Source organism: Lathyrus oleraceus, chromosome 6 (genome assembly GCF_024323335.1).
Source record: "Lathyrus oleraceus cultivar Zhongwan6 chromosome 6, CAAS_Psat_ZW6_1.0, whole genome shotgun sequence".
In the NCBI taxonomy this organism is placed as follows: domain Eukaryota; kingdom Viridiplantae; phylum Streptophyta; class Magnoliopsida; order Fabales; family Fabaceae; genus Lathyrus; species Lathyrus oleraceus.
The window spans coordinates 317490514-317514071 of NC_066584.1; the positions used below are offsets into that span (position 1 = coordinate 317490514).

General features: G+C 34.5%; 1 long non-coding RNA gene and 4 pseudogenes across 1 annotated transcript; 1 reads left to right on the forward strand and 4 right to left on the reverse strand.

The window, feature by feature from the left end:
* Positions 1-2174: 2174 nt before the first annotated feature.
* On the reverse strand, positions 2175-3234 carry LOC127091810 (uncharacterized). The gene is made up of 2 exons (XR_007792011.1): positions 2801-3234; positions 2175-2675 (listed from the first exon to the last, which is right to left on the reverse strand). It is a non-coding gene; the product is annotated as an uncharacterized LOC127091810 (long non-coding RNA).
* A 2598-nt stretch (positions 3235-5832) lies between these two features.
* Positions 5833-7402, reverse strand: LOC127095426 (maturase K-like; annotated as a pseudogene).
* A 1121-nt stretch (positions 7403-8523) lies between these two features.
* Positions 8524-9949, reverse strand: LOC127091811 (ribulose bisphosphate carboxylase large chain-like; annotated as a pseudogene).
* A 301-nt stretch (positions 9950-10250) lies between these two features.
* On the forward strand, positions 10251-11198 carry LOC127095427 (ATP synthase subunit beta, chloroplastic-like; annotated as a pseudogene).
* A 9-nt stretch (positions 11199-11207) lies between these two features.
* On the reverse strand, positions 11208-14894 carry LOC127095429 (photosystem I P700 chlorophyll a apoprotein A1-like; annotated as a pseudogene).
* Between the last annotated feature and the right edge of the window lie 8664 nt (positions 14895-23558).

Here is a 23558-nt window from a genome sequence, read left to right on the forward strand (position 1 = left end):
CCATTTTGAGAAAATCCATCCAATCCATCCATCAAAAAATCCATCCAATCCATCCACTACATAAAAAATTAAGTTAATGGATTGATCCAATCCATCCATTTATAAGCATGGATTATCCAATCCATCCAACACATTTTAATGATCCAATTGATTTTTTTATCTAATTTTAAAAAAATAATTTTTTTCAAATATTAATTTTTTTTTAAAATAAATTTTTTTTTTTTTTAAAAAAATCTTTTTTTTTGAAAAATAAAAATAAATTTATTTTTTTCGAAAAAAAATATTTTTTTTGTGAAAATACAAAAAATCGTTTTTTTTTCCAAAAATTTAAAAATAATTTGAAAAATACCAAATTTTGATTTTATTTTCGAAAAATTTATTTTTTTACGAATATAAAAAAAATATTTTTTTTCAAAAAAAAACAATTTTTAAATTATTTTTTTCGGAAATACAAAAAATATTTTTTAAAAAAAAAATGATTTTTCTCAAAAAAAGCTGATATTATTTTATTAAAAAAAATAAAAAAAATAAAAAAAATAAAATAAAAAAAGTGATTTTTTTCAAAAAAAGAAAAATTTTAAAAGAAAAAGAAATGGATGGATGGATATCCATCCACTAAAAATATGATAATGGATGGATTAGATGGATTTTTATTCTTAATGGATGGATTGGATTGGATATTTTTAAAAAACTTTTAGTGGATTGTTAATGGATAATGGATTGTTTTGATCTATCCATTAACGATCCAATCCATATCCATCCAATCCATCCATTTTGCCACCCCTAGAATGGACTAGATGCACCCTTGGTTTATAAGGGGAATTAGTATACATCATTGTGTCCATTTACTTTTCTACTCTTTATTTTTCCGTTTCTTATTCATTCATCTATTCATAATTCCGAAAAATTACAAGAAACTTGAAAAATGCTTAAAATCTATAAAAATAAAATTACACCTAATTCATCCCCCTCTTAGCTTGTGCACTTAATACTTACAAACTTCTCAAATTTTGCAGCATAGTCAGCAACAGTCGGGTTTCCTTGTTTCAACTCAAGGAACTCGATATCCTTCTTGCTACGAACATCAGCGGGAAACTAATTCTCAAGGAACTCAGTCTTGAAATTTTCCTACATGATCTCAATTTTTGTAGCTTCAAGCCTCTGACGAGTATTGTCCCACCAATACTCCACTTCCTCAGCTAACATATGAGTATAAAAAAGGACATTCTGCGCGTCTGGACAAGTCATTACCTTGAAGATCGTCTCAATCTCTTACAACCAAACCTAAGCACCTTTTGTATCGGTCGCGTTGAGCGTGATAGCCCAAAACAACAACGTTAAAAAGTGTGATTTCCACCATTAGAGCCATATCAAAGCTCTGATTTCGACCCCAAACAATCCTAAACACACAAAATTCAATCATACATGTTAATACAATATTAAAAATACTCAAATAGTCACAAATTAACATATATCACATCGATTTGATTATAACTCATCATCATCATCTTCTTCAACACTTTTAACACAACCAATAAGAACAACAATTTTTAGAATTAATCAGATTAATTTACATGAATTTGACATGCAATTAGTACACAAATTTAACGGTACATTTAATTTGGTTCATGCATAAGTCGTCATAGGGCTTGCATTTCATTTGGTTTGCTTGACTTACCAGCCTTGTTATCATTTGGATTCGTTAGTCCACTGCATGTTGTTATTGGATTCATCATTGTATCATAATCTTTTTCCAAATTAACTTTAGTTTCAAATTGATTTTAGTTTCAAGTTGGTTTTAATTTCAAATTAATTCTAGAAGTTCAAATCGATTTTTGAACTTCAAATTGATTTTGGAGATTCAAATTGATTTTTGAAATTTAGATTAAATTTAGAAACCATTTCATCATCTTTTGTCAAATTAATTTTAGAAATCATTTAATCTTTTTGTTAAAGTGACTTTAGAAGTTTCAATTGAATGTTAGAAATTCATTTCATTTCATATCAAATTGGGCCAGATTTGTTCATTTGAAATTTGACCCATTCAGCATTTTTTTTGTCATAATAAAAATTCAGCATTAATGAATAACATTCCTTAAGCCCAGCATATCAACCCATGACTCAAAATTACTTGATTGCAATGTGCATAACCCATACCCATGTACCATATCAAATAAGACAAAAGAGATGAAATGCAATTGGAGAATTTTCAAAGAGAGTACACGTAAGCAGCTGGAGAAGAATGCAGCAAACGAATTTGCAAAACGAAATGATAAAACGCAGCACGAAACGCAAACGCATTATAGAAAAAAACACGGCCCACAAGCACCAAGTTCAAACTGAAAACCTCATATCCAATGCAACAGAACTATATATAAGATAATGAGTTAGCCTTGAAGCCTCTTCTTCAATCTTCCAGAACCACCATCGAGCTTCATAATTCCTTCAACTCATAACCAACTCTCACCGTCTTCATCCTCTCGTAGTGAGTTCTGCAAACTGAACCATTCTCACCTGCATTGCATTCATCTTCACCACCGTGATTCAACTCAACTCTCACCATCTTCATCCTCCAGAAAATAATTCTGCAAATCAACTATTACAATTCAACACACCATCCACAATGATTCCTGCAATTTCTCCCACAATCAACTCAATACATCACCATACGAATCCTGCTCATCGAATCACAATTCATCTCAATTATCACAACAACAACCACACGCACAAGAGAGTAAATAGAGTAGAGCCAAGAGTAGAAAAAGAAGGGAAAAAAGAGATTTAGAAAGAAGCTTCATACTTAAGCTCGCGTTCATCATCCTCTTCAGCTCCGCACGGTTACCGTCGAAAGTAGGTAAGATCCTTCAATCCGCCTCAAACTCGTTGTCATCATATCGGTTATGAGGTCTTGACTTCCTCCATATGAGGATTTGATTTAAATCTTTTGCTTGAGATTCATAAGAAGTTTCGACTCGGCTTGTGTGTTTTGGTAGGAATTAGGAGAGGTTAATTGAAGATCTGAAATCGTAAGTTGGAGACGGTAAAAATGGTGTGAATTTGAGACGAGTAGGAGCTTTTCCACCGCCGACGATGAGCTCCGGCGCGGCGGAGTCATTTAAGTGTTCGACCGACCATTTTGGAGTGAGATAGTAAGCTGCTGGAGAGGATTCGCAGAGATGAAGTTCCAGGAAATAGATTTGTTCCCTTTGCTTCATCTTAAGGGACCGATTGGGCTCTAGGCCCAACCTTCCTTTTGTTTTCTTCCATCCCCTTAATTGACCGAGAACCCCCCCTTCGATTGGGCTTACCTAATCATTTCTAGAGCCAGGCCCAATCTTTTTTGGAGTCTCATTACCTTGTTTTTTTGTTAATTAGTCCTTAGTTTTAGTTAATTAGGATATAGTTTCTGTTAATTAGGATATAGTTTAGAGAATATTAGGATTAAGTTTAGATTAATTAGGTTGTTTTTTTAAGAATTAGTTTTAGAATATATTGTTTTGATATAATTTTAGATATTAATTTTAGAATTGATTTTGAATATTAATTTTAGAATTGATTTTGAATATTAATTTTAGCTATTATATTTTTAGATATTGTTTTTGATATATTTTAGATATTGATATTTTTTATAGATTTTTATAGATTTATTTTTTAGATATTAATTCTAGTTATTAGAATATTAGAATATTTGATGTTTGATTTCAATTCTCTCATATTCTTGTGATTTCGATTAATTCTAACTACTAACTTCTAACATCTAACTCCTAACATTTACATTTTCGAATTCTAATTTCTAACATTTACATTACGCACCTAACTTCTAACATTTAAATTCGTGCAATTTATTTCTTTACTTTATGTACTATTATTATTCTCATTCTTCATCGCCATTCTTCAGCATTTGTGTTATCTTGTTATTAAATCTAAAACGAAGAAAAACATGATAAAATGGAAAAGACTAAAAAGACTTAATTGGACATATGGACTGCGGACTTTGTGTATGACCTTAGCATATCATGGACCACTATGGACTTTGGGTATGACCTAAGCTTGGAGACTTAGAGGACTTGTTAGTAGCCTTGCAATTGGACTTGGACTTGTGTGATTGACCTATGCAAATTGGAGTTTATGAGGACTTGTAATCTTTTATTGCAAGAACGGAAAGCATTCATGGCACTACCTTCGGGAGACATGCTTTGTAATTCCATTATCCAATTGTTAACTTAGGACACAATGCGTACACAAGGCTTTCTCTTGGGCTACCTTACAATGAGACCCTTTATTTCTCGCATAAATACCTTGTATTTTTCATGTATCCCTCTCCCCACTTTGATGTACTTTTTACTCGTTTTCCTTTGTCTTGTTATTGCTTGCTAGCTAACCTTAGGACATATGATCATCACCCTTTCATAAACAATACCATTGATCCAATGTCAAGCGGTATTTTCTCAAATCAAACTCAAAACACCATAAAATACGATTAGGATTGTATGCCACGAGCCTTTAGTGGTAGAGAAGGGATGAGAATGGAGCTTTCCTACACTCGTTCTGAGTATTTTGGACACAAGACGCTTGGCTTGGTAGTTCGAGATACTCACCTTTACCCATAGTCTTTAGTGCAATCCGAAGTAAAAAACAATCTCTTTTCAAAACATAAAATCAATATCAACTCATCAAACATTTTGTTTGAGCCTCTTAGGGCATCACTTCAAAAACCTTTTTCAAGGTATAAAATCAACAAAACAAACAAACATTTTGTACCCACGAACTACAGGGCTCTGATTTCTCACTTCAACAAGTGAGCATACGTAGGCACGAGGACCCAAATCCTTGGCGAGCACACTAATTAAAAATACATCTTCACTCCACAAACCTTTAGTAAGTAGCATTAAGATAAAGACACACATTAAAGCGTAGACATCCTAGATGGTTCCCATGGAGTACCATGAATGTGATGGGTGGTAATACATTCCCCTTGCATAACTGACTTCCGAACCTGTTCGTGGTTGTGACGACCATTCTTTTGGGGTTTTCTCGATATTTTCCGTTTCCTTTAGAATAAATAAAAACTGACGGAGACTCTATATTTTTCGCGTAGCGACATAAGGTAGGGATCATCAAAACACCAAACCATCTAATGTAAAGACAGTTTTCAGTGTTGGTTATCCAGTTACTGAGGTGACCCCGTGGGTTTTCTCTATCGCGTGTCTCTAAATTGCACTCATGGTAAAATCTTGGGTTTATTGAAATTGAATTATCAGGGACTCCCAAGCACATGAATTCTCTATAACTATATAATTAAGGGCTTGTTATAAAACAGTATAACATGACTTAGATACGGGTGTCAACCAATACCAATATCCACCGTATCCTATTATTGATCTAGATTTAGACAAATTTTATTTTATTTACCTCATTTCACCATCCATTCAAAAAAAGAAAAGAAGGTTTTCTATATTCTCTAGATATGACTTTGCTATGATATGTAATAGTGATCTATTCATTCTTTTGTTATATTAATTATAATGTATAATTTATCTAATAATTAGAATGGGTTTCCCGGGACTCGAACCCGAAACTAGTCAGATGGAGTAGAAAATTCCATGTTTAATCAAATAAAATAATAAAAAACCCTCCCCAAGTCGTGCATGCATTTTTCATTGCACACGACTTTCCCTATGTATACATCTAAACCTGAGTTACTTCTCTAGAAGAGGAATCTTGAAACTCAACTATGAACATTTGATAATCCTTTATATATAGAATATATATATATATATATATATATATATATATATATATATATATATAATATTTAAGTATCATAACCAATCATTCATCATTGACCAGATCGTTACTGAAAAGAATATCAAAATACCTAATACGATTTCTATGTAACCTCTGCAAAGTAGAAGAATCTCTTGGAAAAATCAAAGAAATATTTTTTTCTTCCTCTATAAAAAATTCTTGCAATAATTCTTCTGAACCTGATCTTTTAAAAAAAACGCGTATAGTACTTTTGTGTTTACAAGCCAAAGTTTTAATACAAGAAAGCCGAAGTATATATTTTATTTGATACAAACTTTTTTTTTTTGAGGATCCATTATAATAATGAGAAAGATTTCGGCATATTCACAAAAATCGATCAATAACATCAAAATTGGATGAATCGGCCCATACCGACTTACTAATGGGCTCCCCTAATACATTACAAAATTTTGCTTTAGCCAAGGATCTAATTAGAGAAATAATTGGAACTATTATATCCAATTTTTTGATAATAATTTCGATTAGAAATGTATTTTGCAGCATTTAACTCTGTACTACTGAACGATTTAGTCGCACATTTGAAAAATAGCCTAAAAGCTGAAATGAATGTTCGGATAATGGGTTTATATTGATCATTCTTGGTTGAGACCAAACATAAAAAAAAACATTTCCATAAATGGATAAAATAATGTTTTCATTTATTCATCAAAAAAGGCGCATTCTTTGAAGTCAGAATGCATTTTTCTTGATATCAAACATAATGAATGTTAGGATCCTTGAAGAATATTAAAGGATACGAAAAAAAATTAGCAAAAACTTTTTCAAGATGCTCTTTTTTTTCATTAAAAAAATTCGCTAAAAAAATACTAAAAGATTTGAATCCTAAATGAGAGGATTTATTACGTAGAAAAACGAAGATATATTCATATTCACATACATAAAAAATTATGGAGGAACAAAAATAATCTTGGATTACTTTTTGAAAAAGTAGAAATCGATTTTTTGGTAGTAATAAAACTATTCCAATTACAAAATGATAAAGAAACAGCCGTAATAAATGAAAGAAAAAGGACATCTTTCACCCAGTATCGAAGGATTTGAACTAAGATTTCCATATGGATAGGATAGGGTATTCGTATATCTGATACATAATTTAAATATGTAAATTTAAATTCTAAATAGGGGAAAATGGAATGAATTAATCTCAAATTTTTATAAGATTTGAGGATTTCTGCCTCCTCAAAGGAAGAGCTTAATTGTCGAAAAAATGGAATTTTCACGCCGATGGCAAACCCCTCTGATATTATTTGACAATCCAAATTCTTATTATACCCCAAAATGGATTTTTGTTAGAATCATTAGCCGAAACGATTAAATGATTATGTTGATACATTTGAGTAATATATATCTATATTCGAATTGAAATCAAAAATAAATATGAATAGATACCTAGAAAACGAGTTAAAACCGATTAATGAACTATCTCCTCTCGCTTGTTCCTTCTCATTTTTCTAGGACCACGAGCTAGTTAGAAATCCTTTATTTTTTGAACCAATCGCTCTTTTGATTTTGGAAAAAAATATCTTTATCAATATACTTTTTCTTCTATACATTTCTTGTTACCCCATAACATAATGGGGTATAGCTAATAATTAGGACTCATAACAAAAATCCTTAATCCATTCGTGGGAAAAACGTTTTACACAACAAACACTAATCCTTTTTTAACGTATAATTAGATGTGGTAATCATTCAAATAAAAAATGAAAGCTCGTTGCTTTTTGTTTCCCTATAATTGGAGAAGCTAAGCTCTATCCCTTTATTAATTCAACCCAACGTAATTCATTTGTTTCGAGTCAATAATTCAAAGAAAAATATTGGTCGGATCCAATATGAATGAATTTATTTTTAGAATTCACTGTTGATACGACATGCTGCTTTTTCCATTCATTCCTTTCTGGATCAGTTGTGGTCTTACAAACCCTACCGATGGTATGGATGAACCAATTAGTTCATAAAAATGTGTAAAAACTGGAGTCACATTTAAAAGCTGAGTACTCTACCATTGAGTTAGAAACCCTAATCAAATGACAAACAAGGATGTGTATATCCAATCGCAATAAAAAAGATGCAATTCTATAAATAATAGAATCAAATGTTACATATTACATTAAATTACAACGAAGAAAAACAAAAAAAAAATAGAATAAAAAATGATAGACCACTTGTTTAGTACAGTACTATAGTTATTTGCCTATTAGTACAGTTTTAAATTGTTATTATTTTTTACATATTTTTCATATTTCTATTTCACTTTGAATAAAAAAACTTCTTGTTTGTATCAAACAAAAGAATCCACCATTAAGTAAAAAATCTATCTGACATGAGTCAATCGATCCATTTATTCACGATCAGATTATATTTGTTTGATAGACTGTTGTCAATATTAGTGTTGATATATATATATATATATATATATATATATATATATAATATATATTATATATATATATATATATTATATATATATATATATATATATATATATATATATATATATATATATATATATATATATTATATATATATATATATATATATATATATATATATATATATATATATCAATCCGAAAGATCAATAGGATTTATTATAGATACAACAAGTATTGTGTACAGTATTTGGCTCAATCCTTTTAGTAAAAGATTGGGCCGAGTTTAAAGGAAATTAATAGAACGAACGATTATTACTGGATTACAAAGTATCCATTGCTGGAATTCAAATTTGATTTCTTTCCAGACTTCACAAGCAGCAACTAATTCAGGACTCCATTTGCAAGCTTCATGGATAATTGCATTACCCTGGCGAGCAAGATCACGTCCCTCATTCCGAGCTTGTACACATGCTTCCAGAGCTACTCGATTCGCTACGACACCAGGTGCATTTCCCCAAGGGAATCCTAAATTTCCTCCACCAAATTGGAGTACATAATCATCTCCAAATATCTTGGTCAGAGCAGGCATATGCCAAACGTGAATACCCCCTAAAGCAATAGGGATAACACATGGTAAAGAAACCCAATCCTGAGTGAAATAAATATCGCGACTTCTATCTTTTTTAATATAATCATCACGTAGTAAATCAACAAAACCTAAATTAATATCCCTTTCTCCTTCAATTTTACATACTATAGTACCAGCGTGAATATGATCTCCACCAGACAAACGTAAGGCTTTAGCTAATACACGAAAGTGCGTACCATGATTTTTTTGTCTATCGATAACTGCATGCATTGCACGGTGGATATGAAGAAGTAGACCATTATCCCGACAATAATGAGATAAGGTAGTATTTGCAGTGAATCCACCTGTTAAGTAGTCATGCATTACGATAGGAACGCCCAATTCTCTAGCAAATACAACTCTTTTTACTATTTCTTCACATGTACCAACAATAGCATTCAAATAATGTCATTTGATTTCACCTGTTTAGGCATGTGATTTATAAATTTCTTCAGCACAAAATAAGAAATGGTCTCTCCAACGCATAAATGGTTGGGAGTTCCCATTTCCATCATCTTTGATAAAATCAAGTCCCCCGCGGAGACATTCATAAACTGCTCTACCATAATTCTTAGCGGATAAACCCAATTTTGGTTTAATAGTACATCCCAATAGGGGACGTCCATACTTGTTCAATTTATCTCTCTCAACTTGGATTCTGTGAAAAGGGCCTTGGAAAGTTTTAACATAAGCATCAGGGATTCACAAATCTTCTAGACGTGGAGCGTGCAAAGCTTTGAACCCAAATATATTACCTACAATGGAGGTAAACATGTTAGTAACAAAACCTTCTTTAAAAGGTCTAAGGGATCAGCTACATAAGCAATAAATTGATTATCTTTTCCAAGAACAGGCTCTGTCTCATAGCAGTGTCGTTTATAACGAATGAGGCTGGTAAGTCCATCGGTTCACACAGTTGTTCATGTACCAGTGGAAGATTCTACAGCTACCACTGCACCTGCTTCTTCAGGCGAAACTCCAGGTTGAGGAGTTACTCAAAATGCTGCCAAGATATCAGTATCTTTGGTTTGATGGTCAGGAGTATAATAAGTCAACTTATAATCTTTAACACCAACTTTGAACCCAACCTTTGCTTTCGTTTCTGTTTGTGGTGACATAAACCCCCTTACAACGCATGAATTAAGAATTATAGCAACAACAACAAGGTATACTCGACATAACTTAGGAGTTAATTAAACCTTTTTACAAATGATCCATCAACTAATATTATCAATGAATCCAAATGGGTCATTGTTAAATTTTACCGTGATATTTGATTTGGGAAATACATCATTATTCTATACTCTTTCATATGTATGGCGCAACCCAACTGTTTTTTTTTTCGAGTCTTTTTTTTTTTTAATTTTGGAATATCATTTTCTAATCTAAATAATAAAAAATATATTCTTGACCTTGACAATGATATATGTTGCATATGTAAATCCTAGATGTAAAAACCGACAAAATTTTCCCAATAAAAAGAAAAGTTGGTAAAAATGATATGCTAAGTATAAATCATATGCTGAGGAAATTAAAAAGGACCAATGAGATAGAAAAACGGAATCATAAACAAAGTTCAGGTTCTAATTCCATAGATAATATAGATAGTATTGTCTATAATCTAGATGACTGGGTTGACCTTGAAAATTCAATCATTGAAATTTTAAAACAATTGAATTGATTGGATGGTACCAAGAAAATAGATTATTAACTTACATTTATTATTCAATATCATTAACCACTTGCTTTGTTATCGAACATTTATTTTCTGTTCTTAATTTCCATTTTTTTTTCAAAAAAAAAAATCGATATTTTGCAATATGATAATACCCCCCCTTCTGATACTGAGGTTTCTGTACTTGAAAACAAAAATCTGGGGCGTATCACGCAAATAATCGGTCTGGTACTCGATGTAGTTTTTCCACCAGGGAAGATGCCTTATATTTACAATGCTCTATAGTTCAAGGTCGAGATACGGTTGGCCAACAAATTCACGTACCTTGTGAAGTACAAAAATTATTAGGAAATAAACGAATTAGAGTTGTAGCTATGAGTGATACAGATGGTCTAAAGAGAGGAATGAAAGTGATTGACATAGGAGCTGCTCTAAGTGTTCCATTTAGCGGAGCAACCCTAGGTCGAATTTTCAATGTGCTTGGAGAGCCTATTGATAATTTGGGTCATGTAGATACTCGCACAACATCTCCTATTCATAGATTTGCACCTGCTTTTATACAGTTAGATACACAATTATCCATTTTTGAAACAGGAATTAAAGTAGTCGATCTTTTAGCTCCTTATCGTCGTGGCGGAGAAATAGGACTTTTCGGTGGAGCTGGGGTAGGTAAGACAGTACTCATTATGGAATTGATGGTAATCATAAGACTGAATTACCTGGGATGCTTGCACCCATAAGAAATCGTGAAGCCACCCATTAATGGTAATCGAACTCTGTGCAAAGTTTCCTCCTGTGATATTAGTTCCTTGATCGTTTATACTTCCCCAAACATCTGCCAAATTTTCCAACTGAAATGGAATATTACTATAGAAATTGCATTGTACATCCAAAATAATACTAGGAAGACATGATCCCAAGTGGATACTTGGCATGTCCCCCCTCTTCCAGAGCCATCACAAGGGAACCGAAAACCAAGATTTGCTTTATCCAGTATCAATCGTGAGCTACGAGCAAAAAGAACACCTTTTAGGAGTATCAATATCGTCACATGAATTGTAAATGCGTGAATATGATGTACCAAAAAATCCGCAGTTCCTAATGGAATAGGTAACAAAGCTACTTTTCCGCCCACTGACACTAAATCACCACCGCCCCAAGTCAAACTGGTGTTTCTTGTTGCACCAGGAGTTGTTGTGCCAGATGCTAAAGCATGGATATTTTGTATCCATTGAACAAAGAAAGGTTGTAATTGTACAGTGGTATCTGGAAACATATCTTGAGGGCACCCTAAAGCACTCAAGGTATCATTAACCCAGAACTGTGAAAGCCTAAAAATATACACACCCAGTTGAGATGTGATATGATTGCATCAAGATGTCTAAGAACATGATCTAATAGATCGTTGTATCGAGTAGTTAGATCATAGTCTCTTACCATAAAAAGGGATTCATGTACAACAACACTGACTATGAGAAAGCCCCCAATCCACATGTGATGTGTGAATAATGACAATTGTGTACCATAGTCAGTAGCTAGGTATGGATAAGGAGGCATATCGTACATATCGTGAGCTACAATAGTGGTCAAAGAGCCTAACATAGCTAGGTTAATAGATAATTGAGCATGTCATGACATTGTTAGGATCTCATATAGACCTTTATGACCCTGCCTGTAAATGGACCTTTATGGGCTTCTAAAATATCTTTTATACCATGGCCAATACCCCATTTAGTTCTATACATATGATCCGCAATGAGAAAATAATTGCAATAGCTAAATGATGATGTGCAATATCAGTCAGCCATAGACCACTAGTTAGTGGGTCTAATCCTCCACGAAAAGTAAGAAAGTCCGCGTATTTTGACCAATTCAAGGTAAAAAATAGGGTTTCTCCCTCAGAAAAACTTGGATAAAGTTGAGCCATAAGATCCCGATTCAAGATAAATTCATGATGAGGTAGGATCTCTTTGGGATCTACTCCAGCATTTAGAAATTGGTTCATTGGTAAAGATACATGTACTTGATGCCCCGCCCAAGAAAGAGACCCAAGTCCTAGTAGACCTGCCAAATGGTGATTCAACATGGATTCTACATCTTGAAACCAAACCAATTTTGGAGCAGTTTTATGATAATGAAACCAACCAGCAAAAAGCATTAAGGATGCAAAGACCAACGCACCGATTGCAGTATAATAGAGTTGTAATTCACTAGTTATTCCAGATGCTCGCCAAATCTGAAAAAAAACCCAGAGGTTATTTGTATTCCGTGGAAACGTACCCCTATATCACCATTCAATATTTCTTGGCCTACTATTGGCCAAAAGACTTGGGCACTACGTCGAATGTGAGTAGGATCATTTAGCCATGCTTCATAATTGGAAAAACGAACACCACAAAAATACATGTCACTCAGCCAAAGAAAGATAATGGAGAGTTGGCCGAAATGAGCACTAAATACTTTTCAGGAAATCTCCTCTAAATCACTAGTATGGTTATTGAAATCATGAGCATCATCATGTAGGTTCCAGATCCAAGTAGTAGTATCAGGCAGTGGCGGAGCTAAGACCTTGGATCAGGGGGTGCAAGATATTTTTGGATGGAATATATATATATATATATATATATATATATATATATATAATATATATATATATATATATATATATATATATATATATATATATATATATATATATATATATATATATAGCTATATATATATATATATATATAATTTTTAATCCAATTAATATTTTATAATTTATAAAAAAATTCAATCAAATTGGTAACACTTTTTAAAAATAATAACCCTAAATTTAATTTTTTTATTTTTATTTCAATATATAAGTTTTAATATTTAAAAATTAAAAGGTGAAATAAATTATAAAAAATGTAAATAAGAGATCAAAGAAAAAATAGAATAAGTAAAATAAATTTAATTTGGATATTTTAAGTTAAAGGTGAAAAAAAAATTAGGGATTCAAAATGAATCTTAATAAAAATTTAATTATATTCATTTTAAATTTAGAAAATTCAACTAAACACCTTATTGCATTATTCCTCGGCCATTGTCTAAGACACTAGTTTATTGACTTGACTACTTAAGTTATGTACTAAGTTTGAAAATAAGTTCTATTTCAATCTCTAGTTTTTTTGAATTTGTTTAATTTAATAATAATTTTAATTGTGTTTATTAATATATGCAACTATAAATAGTAAATGCAATTATTTATTATAATGGTCAATCGATACACAAACTTTACGTAAAGAGAGAGTAATGAAACTTTAACCGGTTAAAGAAAGAAAGTAAGATTAGTGGAAGATTTATAGGCATAGGTGTAAAGGAGAGAGAAGATAAAATAACTTTAATTTAACTGAGAGATAGAGAGTTGGATTGATGCGCGGTGCAAAAGACATTTTTTCAAGAGGGGCAAAATTTAGACAATATATAAAAATATGTATGAAATTATAAAGTTGAGGGGGTGCGGTTGCATCCCCTGGTGCAAACGTGGCTCCGTCCCTAGTATCAGGTTCTTTAGTTATTGTTCTTGAGAAATGATTAGGTTTTTCCCATTGCTTGAAATACATTTTTATGGGATTCTTATCTGCCAAAATTTTGACTTCTGAATCTACAAAAAAAATGGATTTTTGGTTCCGGCGAACAAATAATCATTGAGTCCTCCTTTTTCGGGACAACACATATAAAGAGACCCGCCAACATAACACATAATTGGTGAACTTATGAGAAATGTTTATATTGAATATCTTTCTCCCATCTATCTATTCTATATTTTCTTGAGTTATTCACTCGAACAATTAAGATCCGAAAGTGAACCTGAGACAACTGTTCGGATCTATTATGACATAGCAGTGAGGCGTTCAACGAACCATTTTATTTGAATGATGGTGACAATAAATTATAAAAATTCAATATTCAATATATATAATGGATTCTCTCTATATTTTATTCTCTATTAGAGAATAAAATATAGACAATAATATTAGAATTAGATTTTTTTTTAAAAATTGAGGATCAATTAAAATGTGAATAGGATGAATTGGTTTCTAATAATATAATTCATGAAAGAAATAAGAATATTTCTAGAATTTAATTCGATAGGAAATATAGAAATATACTTTTCTGGGGGTTGTCGAAGATCCTTTTTGTTATGTAGTCTGATCATTTTATTTAAAACAAAGACCCAAAATACAAATCTTTTTTTCCTTTTTTTCTTCAATCATTGCATTGATAAGAAATAAGAAGTCATGTTTCAGTAAAATTAGTCACTTTGACTTACCGTTTTTACCTAAATTATAAGTAAAAAAGGCAATAGAAACTAGAATGAAGAGTGCAGTAGTTATAAATGCGAGAATATTTACTTCCATAATCTCTATGTTTTCTTTCTCTTTAATTTCTAATAAATACTTTGGGATTTAATCCCATAGAAATGAAAAAAAAATTGTCACTAAATTCAATGGTAAAAATAGGATCTTGATGATATCCAAATAAGAAAATGACTTTATGATGCAATCAAAAAGTCATTTTTCTTTCTGTTAGGTTTGTCATTTTGTGATTGGCTCTATTTTGGAAAAACAAGTTTATTTGACAGATGTTGGTTGTGACAATTTAGGGATTTAATCCCATAGAAATGACAGGTGTTGGTTGTTCAACATTCAGTGTAACCGAGTTTAAGTTGGTTGTGAGATTTAGTCTCCTTAAATGATTTATCTAAAGATTCCCTGAAGATTTAGCTATAGTATATTATTGCATGTTTTCCTTGTACATGAAGAATATCGTATCTTGACTTGGTTACGAAGTAACAATGTCAAGACATTTTAGGAAACATGTGATTTGATTGAAATCATATCTTTATATGATTGAGCAGAGATCTTAGATCTGTTGCAAATAGAAGACCGAAGCCCATGCCTCTCACTGCTATTTATAGACGAGTTCTAAACCTAGGAATGCATCGAAGTAGTGTAGTATTTTGTTAGCATTAAGGTTTTGTGTGTGTGCTTTGAGTGAGCCATTCGAGAATCACATCGATACTTGAATTGGACTTGGTGTATTGAGTTGTAACTAAAAATCCCTCAAAAGCTTTTAAGCAATAGTGGATTGAGTTTTTCTGTTGTGTGTTATCGTATGATTGAGGAAAGTGAGAGGGGTCTTATATATAGGTATGCGATAGATAGAAAAGTCAACAAGTAGAGATTAGGCGAGAAGTCTGTAAACACTAAGTTTGTTCAAGACTTTAAACTAATTTTGTGATAGTGGATTTCCTTCTTGGATTGGTAGCCCTCAGATGTAGGTGACGTTGCACAGAACTGGGTTAACAGCTAATTGTGTTATTTACTGTTATATTGTTTTATTTATCCTGCTATTGTTTGTGATAATGTGCATACCCTGAGGTCGTGACATTATGTACGACATCAGGAATCTGCTTGCCAACATTTCAATTGGTATCAGATCAGGCATCCTACTCTGTTTCTGGATGAGATTTAGGGAAGATACTTTCTGGATCCATGTACAAGGAAGGAGGATTTATCAACAGACCCCCCCATCTTAGATGGATCTAACTATGACTACTGGAAAGCAAGGATGGCGGCTTTCTTAAAATTCATGGATAACAAGACATGGAAAGCTGTCATTAGAGGATGGGAACATCCTGTTGTGAATGACAAAGATGGCAAGGCTACTACTGAACTGAAACCTGAAGAGGACTGGTCCAAGGAAGAAGATGAATTGGCTCTTGGAAACTCCAAATCCTTGAATGCCCTATTCAATGGGGTGGACAAAAATATATTCAAGCTGATTAATACTTGTACTATAGCTAAAGAAGCTTGGGAAATCCTCAGAACTACTCATGAAGGCACATCCAAAGTGAAAATGTCTAGACTTCAGCTTCTCACTACCAAATTTGAGAATCTAAAGATGAAAGATTATGAGAATATTCATGACTTTCACATGAGTATTCTTGAAATAGATAATTCATCTAGTGCCTTGGGATAAAAGATGTTAGAAGAAAAACTGGTAAGAAAAATTCTAAGGTCTCTACCTAAAAAATTTGACATGAAGGTCACAGTTATTGAGGAAGCTCAAGACATCATATCCATGAGAGTAGATGAACTTATTTGATCTCTCCAAACCTTTGAGTTGGGTTTTAGTAACAGAACTAGAAAGAAACCCAGGAGCATAACATTTGTATCCAACGCTAAAGATGAACAAAAGCAATGTGACTTGGATACTGATGAAGGAATTACCAATGCTATAGTTCTTCTAGGAAGACAAATCAACAAGGTTCTTAAGATAATTGACAGGAAGTCAAGACCAAATGTCAAGAACATCCCCCTTGACATTAATAATACTAATGACTTCCAGAAAAGAACAAGAACTGAAGAGAAATCCAATCAAGGTAAAGGAATTCAGTGTCATGGGTGTGAAGGTTTTGGACACATTAGAGTTGAATGTCCTACCTATCTCAAGAAGAAGAAAAATGGATTGTCTGTCACTTGGTCTGATGAGGATAATTCTGAAAGTGAACCTGAGGATGAAGTTGATAAACATGTTACTGCTCTAACTAGAAGATATGAATCTGATGAAGACTCATGTGATGAAGAACTATCTTTTGAGGAACTGGCTGCTTCCTACAGAGAGATTTGTATCATAAGTGAAGAAGTATACCTACTGGGAGAAAAACAGAAGAAAATTATATCTCAACTGCAGGCTGAAAAGAAGGATTTCAATTCATCATCTCTGATCTCCAAAATGAATTGATATTGTTGTCTTCCAAACTAAACAACATGTTGTAAGAATGATAAACAAGGGATCTAACATGTTAGATGAAGTTCTACAAATTGGAAAAGCATATGGAGATCTGAGAGGGATTGGATTTAAAAATCAATTTCTGTATATCCAAGGGGAATATTCTATGACCAACTTCGTTCTTCCAAGGAGGGAGTCTAAACCCATAATGTCTAAACCCCTGCCTCAACATTATGCCAGTCATCAGAACTCTTAAACTAAAGGAAGATCATCTCGCTTAAGATGTCACTATTGTGGAAAATATGGTCATATAAATGAAGGTGAGAAAAACAAGAAAGGGGGGGTTTGAATTGTTTGGAAAATAAGCGCTTTTCAAAATAAAGACCACACAAGGAATTTATACTGGTTCGCTTATAACACAAAGCTACTCCAGTCCACCCGGCCAAGGTGATTTCGCCTTCAACAAGGACTTAATCCACTAATCTTGAAAGATTGTTTACAACCAACGTCTAAGAGAAAGATCTCTTAGTCCTCTCAAGTACACAGACTGCGCAGAGTCACTTGAGGAAAGAAAGCAATAGATAAAATACAATGTAATCTAGAGTGCTTCTAAGATAAGCAAATATTACAACAGTAAGAACAAAAGTGTTTCACGTTCTAAGCAACAGCTTTGTGAAAATATTGAGAGAGAGAGAGAATGTTTCAGTGTATGCTTGCGCGCCTCTCAATGTTGATTGCTGTCATTTATATAGGAGTGAAAGGACCGTTGAAATTGATGGCAGATAATTTGTCTTGAATAGGAATTAATGCCATGACTTCTGTTGTTTCTTGCCAAAACAACTTTGTCTCCCCGAATAACTTCTTTCCAAATATAGTTCCTTTCCATTTGAATTTGAAGTTAGCGTTACTCTTTCTGTATTAGGAAATCCATTATCAAAGTCTGCGTGACTCTGGGAATCTTGGAATCTTCCTGTGTTGATTCGGAGCTTCTGATGATGTCTTCAGATGACGCTGAGAGCTTCTGGAATGATATACCGTTGTTCAGAGTCAGAACTCCTAGAGTGCACTTCTTCTTCAGATGCTTATGATATTCTGCTGTTTTGCTCAGAGTTGGAACTTCTTGAGCGTGTTTCTACTTCAGATGCTTCTGATGTTCTGATAATTTGTATCTGATATGATTCTGTATCTGATGACGTCATCAGATCTCTTCCTTCTTTCCTTTGAACCCTGCACACTTAGAAACTTTTCGTTAGGGTGCCATTTTTGGTTTCATCCTTTGTTATCATCAAAATCATGGAATCTGTTGTAGAACAATTTTTGTTCTTACAATCTCCCCCTTTTTGATGATGACAAAACAAACTTAAATAGCAGATGAAACATAACAAATATCAGATCAGATGCTCCCCCTGAGATGAGCTAGGGAGTTCAGAAGTTCTTACCAGAGCTTCCAAGTAATGAAGTTTCTTGATACCTTCTGCAATTTCTTAAGTCCAGTGTTAGATGAATTTATTTTTAAGAAATAGTATGTTGCAGAGTGCTTAAGGTATTAGGCAATATATTTCATCAGAGCTATATTCGATTTCTCCCCCTTTTTGTCAGAATCAAAAAGACTTAAACAGAAATAGCCAAAACAGAAATTATATTCAGATAGAGGAGCAACAGAGACAAAAGCAAGACAAGACAATTAATCATCAGAAATAAGGTAAGAAAAGCAACAAGCAAAAGATCCTAAGTGCCTAAGGGTTGGGAGGAGGAGGCATCCTCTGAAGCAGTTGAGCCAGCATGTTTTGAGTATTGTCGTTGACGGTATCCTGTTTGTCCATTCTGGCACAGAGTTCCTTCTGGTCTTTCTTAAGTTCTTCAAGTGTCTGGAGAACCATAGGGACAACAGTGGAGGACTCCCCCTGAGTCAAAGCACTATGTGCTTCAGCAGCGGCCTTCGCTTCAGCTTCAGCAGCAGCTTGAGCTTCAGCTTCAGCAGCAGCAGCAACATCGGCCAGAGCTTTGGCTTCAGCTTCCTTTGCCCTTTGGATTTCTGCTTGTCGAGCTCTTTCTTCTTCTTGTCTTCTGGCTTCTTCCTCAGCTTCTCTGGCAAGTCTTTCCTGTAGTCTTGCCTCAGCATCTCTGATGAAGTCGTTTTTGACTTGCTCAGAGATGTACTTCAGTTTGAAAGCTTCAGAAGTCATCCAGCCAATAACTCTGTTCCAGTGTGTCCTTACAGAGTCAGGATCATCACTGATACCAGAGTTAATGGTCAGAGACTTGACCTTCTGTACTGAAGCCCCTGCGAACAACATTATGGCTTCCTCAAGGGTAGGCATGGAATGTTCAGGTTCGGGTTCAGATGTTTGGGGTGGAGAGTTTGGAGGGTTTAAGTTTAATGTTAGAGGTTCAGGTTCAGCGGAAGTGTTTTGGAGGGTGATGTCAGAGGGTTGAGCTTCAGAAGGGTCGTTGGTTGTTTGTTCTGGGGGTGGTGAAGTGACTTCAGGTTCAGGTGGAGGTTGTTGTGGTTGTTGTGAGTTTTGGTTTAGAGAGTAAAGGTGGGCTAAAGTGGGAGAAGCGGGGTCAGAAGGTTCTGGGTCAGAGGAGAGGATAAGGTAGGGGGTGATTCTGGGTTTGAAGATGAAGAGGTGGTTTGATTTAGTTCTTCAACTTCGGATAGAGGTAGTGATGTATGGGCAGGATTAAATTTAGGTAGAGGTTGTGAGGTTTTAGTTGTAGAAGGTGGGGTTTCAGAGGTGGTGTATATAGGTGCTGGGAGAGGATTAGAGGAAGCCATAGGAGGTTCAGAAGGAATAGAGGGAGCAGACTTACCAGTAGATACTTGCAGAGGCGCTGGAGATCTTGTTTCAGAAGTTTCTCCTAGCCTTGCTTTCTTTGCCTTTGAAGACTTCTTTTCAGAGGGACCTCTTTTGAACTTGACGAAGTCTTCTTTTGAATCTAGACAATCTTCCAGTCTGAAGTCAGAGATGTCAACTCCTTCATCCTTCAGACGCTGCATATAGTGAAGGATTGCTTCTCTGGGTTCATTCTTGAAAAACCTTGCAAGACCATGTGGTAGCTTCCTCTGATCTTTTAAAGCGTCCCAGGAGGTGTCCAGCGTAGGTTTGACTCGAATCTCCTTCAGAATTCCCATGCTTTTAAGATTTCTGGAGTTAAGAGGCTTTCTAGTATCTATCGCCAGATCCTCCATAAGCTTGTTCTTCTCCAGATGATCTACAAGCCCGTTTTCGATCAGAACATCAGACAGAAGTCTTCCCAGAGGGATGTAGGTTCTGGGTTTCATGTTGTTTCTGGTCTCCCGTACAGAGTCTCTGAGATATCTGAAGAGTAGTGCTGAGAGGCAGAGCTTCAAACCCTTGTGAATGCAATACAGAATACACTTCTGATCTGTATTGATGTAGTCAGAGGAGTTTGATGCTGGGCGGTGATGAATGGTTCCCAGAATGATCTTGAGCCATACTCTGAGGTTCTGATGAAGTTCTTTGTTCTTTGATGGATTGCCTTCAGTGTTGAGTTTGAAGATGGTGGGATTGATTACCTGGGCAATGTACCTTGATCTAGGGTTGATGTCATAGATCCTTCTTCCTCCAGTTTTCTCCATATTCAGTAATGAAGCAATTGATTTTTCAGTGATCACTATCTTGACCCCCAATACGTAGGATACAATGAAATGATCATCAGCGTCAGCAAATCTCCAGAATTCCTTGATGAGGTTTGGGTAAACAGGGCCATAGAGCCTTTGGAAGTAGTTTTCCCAACCTTGTTGACGGAGTTCTTCAGTAAGATCAACTCCATTTCTCTTCATGTTGTTGAAGTCTACCAGTGATTCACATAAAACTTCCAGTCCCTCAAAGGGAGTTGCCAGGTTGATATGAGGCTCACGATCAAGAACATGGGGTTCCTTGTACACTGGAGTAATGGATACGCCTGTAACTGTTGGAGAGGGAATGCTTGAACTTTGGGCAGTAGTGTTGGATTCCATTTGTTGTGAAAAGTTGAAAACTTGTTGTTGTTGAGCATCCATAGTTGATGAAGATGAGTTGAAGATGAACTGCTTGCAGAATTGCTTCAGAGAAGTTTGAGAGTGAGTGAGAGTGATAAGTGTGTGAAATGTGAGAGGAGTGTTTAAATACCCTAAACAAAAAAAAACACATGCAAAACAACACACAATTCAGCATTAGCACAAAAATCAAGTTAGCACGCTTGGGGGAGAAATGATTAAGGCTCATTAATGAATGTCTAATCCCAAAGTATGCACACTGCTCGAGGAGATCTTAAGCGTCTGCCCTTTGATTTTCTTCTGGACAACTGTCTAGAAGTTCTAGGGTTAGACGCTAAGTACTCCACGTGGTTTGATGTATCTGATCTTCAGGAATACCAAAGGATTGGTTCCTGGAGATTTCTAACTCAGATATCTTCTTAACTTGGTAGAAGTATCAGAGTCAGAGACAGAATCTCATTTGTTTATGTCAGAGTCTCATTTTACATCTTCAGAGGCACAATTCATTCAGGGCAATTTTGAATGTTCAGATTTTCTAAGATAAAAAGAAATCTATCTTCAGCTAAAGGCTTAGTAAATATATCTTCCCATTGATGATCTGTATCAATGAACTTCAATGTTACTATCCCTTTCTGAACATAGTCTCTGATAAAATGATGTTTTATTTCAATGTGCTTAGCTCTGGAGTGTAGAATGGGATTCTTACTTAGACAAATGGCAACAGTATTATCACAGAAGATAGGAATGTTACTCTCGAAGATTTGCAGATCTTCTAACTGATTCTTCATCCAGAGCATCTGAGTTGTGCACAGTGATGCTGAGATGTATTCTGCTTCTGCAGTAGATAGAGCGATAGTTGACTGTCTCTTGCTGGCCCAGGATATCAGATTGTTTCCCAGGAGCTGGCAATTTCCAGATGTGCTTTTTCGTTCTAGTCTATCTCCTGCATAATCTGCATCACAGTAACCCGAAAGTCTATACTCTGATGTTTTCTCATACATCAGGCCCAGGTTAGGAGTTCCTTTCAGATATTTGAGAATTCTCTTAACTGCTGTTAAGTGAGTTTCTCTAGGATCTGATTGGAATCTGGCACAGAGACAGACACTAAAGAGAATATCAGGTCGAGTAGCAGTCAGATAGAGAAGAGAGCCTATCATACCTCGATAGAGCTTCTGACAAACCTTTTTGCTTACTTCTTCCTTTTCAAGAATGCATGTTGGATGCATGGGAGTTTTTGCAGAGTTGCAGTCAGCCATGTCAAATTTCTTCAGAACATCTTTAATGTATTTGCTTTGATGAACGTACGTGACTTCTGAAGTTTGATTAATTTGAATTCCCAGAAAGAACTTTAGTTCTTGCATTAAGCTCATTTCAAATTCTGCCTGCATTAACTCAGAAAATTCTTGACAAACAGAGGCGTTAGCTGAACCAAAAATAATGTCATCAACGTATATCTGGCATATCATGAGATCATTGTTAAGGTTCTTACAGAAGAGTGTGGAGTTAACTTTTCCTCTGATAAAATTGTGTTCCAGAAGAAAGTTGCTTAAATGTTCATACCAAGCTCTGGGAGCTTGTTTAAGTCCATATAAAGATTTTTTAAGTTTAAAAACATGTTCTGGAAATTTTGGATTTTCAAAACCTGGAGGTTGGTTGACATACACTTCTTCTGATATATAACCATTAAGGAATGCGCTCTTGACATCCATTTGATATAATTTGATAGAGTGGTTTATAGCAAAAGAGACAAGAAGACGAATAGATTCTAACCTTGCGACTGGAGCAAAGGTTTCATTGTAGTCAATACCTTCTTGTTGACTGTAACCTTGAGCTACCAGTCGAGCTTTGTTTCTGACGACTTCTCCTTTCTCATTCAGTTTGTTTCTGAATACCCATCTGGTTCCAATAACGTGAGTGCCTCTGGGCTTTGGAACAAGATCCCAGACATCATTCTTTGTGAATTGATCTAATTCTTCTTGCATGGCTGAAACCCAGTCGTTATCTTGAAGTGCTTCATCACAGGACGTAGGCTCGATCAGAGACACTAGTCCCAGAGGAGTATCTTCAGAGGTCCTGAAGGTAGATCTAGTTCTGAAAGGTTCGTCCTTGTTGCCCAGAATCAATTCTTCAGATACGTTGATACGACTTTTAGCTTTCTTTGGGATTTCTGGGGATTTAATTTCTTCAGAGTTCTGAGTGGCAGTTGCTTCTGGAGCTTTATCAGATCCTGCAAGAGTGATTTCTAAATCTGCAAAATTTTCAACTAGCTTTGACTTTTCAGGGT